This window comes from Lissotriton helveticus, chromosome 4_1 (genome assembly GCF_964261635.1).
Source record: "Lissotriton helveticus chromosome 4_1, aLisHel1.1, whole genome shotgun sequence".
Lineage (NCBI taxonomy): Eukaryota > Metazoa > Chordata > Amphibia > Caudata > Salamandridae > Lissotriton > Lissotriton helveticus.
Genome location: NC_136063.1, coordinates 129,703,707 through 129,706,447, shown reverse-complemented (window position 1 = coordinate 129,706,447; position 2,741 = coordinate 129,703,707). Strand labels below are relative to the sequence as shown.

The 2,741-nt window shown below is 47.6% G+C and overlaps 1 pseudogene; it reads right to left on the bottom strand.

Moving 5' to 3' along the window:
* Positions 1-568: 568 nt before the first annotated feature.
* On the bottom strand, positions 569-2,097 carry LOC144827956 (endogenous retrovirus group V member 2 Env polyprotein-like; annotated as a pseudogene).
* Positions 2,098-2,741: the final 644 nt, after the last annotated feature.

Below are 2,741 nucleotides of genomic sequence, written 5' to 3'. Positions count from 1 at the left end.
GAGGAGTCCGTGGTATTCGAGTAAAGAGGGATTTATTCAATAACTCGAGTTAAGGGAGAGTTCCTTCACCAAGCGGGTTCAGGAGTGGTCTGTTTTATTCACACAGCAGAATATTTATACAATTTCAGGCAGTAAGAAAAAGGAAGGAAAGAAGAAAAAGGGGAAGTGACAAGCAGAAATTTCCAACAAAAATGTGTCAAAGTATAGGCGTGTCTGAGGTCTTGTGAGGGTGCATGAAATGTGTCGAAATGTGCTCATTTCAGTTGAAGGTCCTTCCTCAGCCGGGGGTTTATCTCTGGGTAAGAGTCAAGAACAGGAACTATCTTTTAAAACAGGAACTAGCTCGTTAGTTCTCGGAATTGGCCGAGCCGCAAGAATGTGTGGTTAATGAATGGAGGGGCCAGGTGCAGGATATCTTGATCGTAGGTCTGGAGACAAAATGGATGACACACGCAAAAATGGGTGCTGTCTGAATAAAAAATGGCAAACAGGTAGAGAAGGGAAACGATGGGGCACAATTGTTAATTTTATTTCCTCATTCCCTCCTTGCCCCAGAGTGTCCCTGTATTTATATCTCAATTTGCATGAGATTGTCTATGCATTCCTGTAGCATAATTGTTTCGTTTTCTTTCTGCTGGATATGTGGTTTAGGAATGCAGCTTGCAGCGCATAGCCCGCACAGGGCAGGGCCACATTGGATGCAAAGGCAGCATCCAGGTATTACCAGGAATATTATGCCTGTTGCGGACAGCAGTTTCCATCCCCAGGACGATATTATTGTCCAAAACCAGTCAGACCAAGTCCAAGTGCCAGATTCTTGTTGTAGGCTGGCGGCTATCTTGTGTAATTTTGTTATAGCCGTATATACAGACGGAGAGTTATCAGGGATGAAAACACAGCAGCTAGAGCCGATAATTCTACAGGCTCCGCCTCTGTCAGCCAGGATGACATCAAGGACAAGGCGGTTTTGGAGAGCAACCAATCTTATGGCAGACTGTTCCTGAGTCAAATTCCCCAGGGCAGACGCCGTCTGATTTACAACGGCCTCCAAGGTGCTTGTCAACTTGCGTATGAGCTTGCTGTTCTGCACAGGGCCGATAAAGAAAAAGAATCCTTTGTTGAAGTCTGTATATTGTTCCAATGTAGTTTCCGTTTGATCAACCCCGGAGATATCGATCATTCTTTTATGTCTAACATGGGGCACTAGGAGATCTCGGTGGTAAGTGGATGGGGCCGCAAAGACAGGAGGTAGCAGAAATGCTGTATAGCACGTCGTCCCCCAGTTCAAGGGCAGCCGCACATAGGCCGTTTACCCGCAGATGAAATAAGAATGGCGAGACGCTAGAAATGATGATTTTCCATTGTCTTCAAAACTCACAGTGGTATGGCAGTCACTGTGTCCTAATGGGACAGAGCCATTTTTCCAGACACACAGGTGCCCTTTTACTGTTGAGACCGAAATGGAAGGGGGCCCAGCATTCTTTTTAGGTTTAGTATTTAATATTCTGTAGGACATGGTCATGTTCCCCTGCTTGTATTCTTCGCTTTCTAGGACCGTACCTGTCGCCTGAGGATCTCCATCCTCATTCGGGTAGCAGACAGCATTAAGGACCTTATTTAAGTCCCCCCAAGGCCACCCATTCTTGCATGACCTATTTCCATCAGGGCAGGAGGTGGGGTAGTCCTGTCGGCTCTTATTAGGGCGAACCAGGCCTCGCAAGTTCCATTATAAGAAAACGGGAAGGGGAAGAGAGGCATCCCTCCCGTCTCCTGATGAGGTGGGAGGCGGCCACATATCCAGCAATCTGTGATATTGCTGGCCTGATGCGTATAGTGTAGCATCTGTATAAAGGTATTGTTCCGGAGAGCTAGCCTATGGGCTTGCTCATGAGGGGGTAGGTCGTGGTGCCTGTGCTCCTGAGTGTTGCTAGGTGCATGAGAGGTATGTGGTGCTGGCGAGAAAGCAATGTGGAGGACCCAACCGAGACACGTCATGATTGTTATCAAGAAAAACAGTATGATCAAACATATGATAGGGCCGCTATGCAACTTCTTAACACTCTTCTTTCGGCGCCTCACTTTCTCTTTCTCCCACATAGTCAGGGTGTCTGAGTGTGCCCCTATGCTCTGACCACTTCACCACTGGACCTGTGTCCGTGGACTTAATCAGCCAGAGTCCGGGTGGCGGACCTCAACTTTAATTTATATTCCTGTTGTGGGGTCTGTTCCAAAGGCAATGAGGACTGTTCAGTCACAGTGTCACTAGTTTTGGCAATATCGCTGGCACCGGAGTCTATTTCTCCAAAGTACTTTTTACAATGACTGGCATGCAACCAGCCTTTTCTGCCTTCGACCTTCACCGCAGTTCGCGTAGTTAGGAGTACCAACTTCGGCTCTTTCCACCTGGGCTGGAGGGGGTTTGTCCTGCCGAAGTTGCGGACAGAGACCCAATCCCCGGGTCGGATGGTGTGTTCTTCAGGGTTGGTTTTGTCTGGGAAGGCTGCAGCCACCTGTGAACGACAAGAACGGAGTGCAGACATCAAGGAAGCCAGGTAATCAGTCAATATTCTGCTATCTACATCAGTAATAGATTTTGGTCTAGGAACTCCCCACATGTTTGGTGGTCTGCCAAAAACCATCTCGAATGGTGCTAATCCTATTCGGGAGTGTGGTACCATTCGCATATAGAACAGGGCTACTGGTAAGGCAGTCATCCAATCTACACCTTTTTCTGCTGTAAT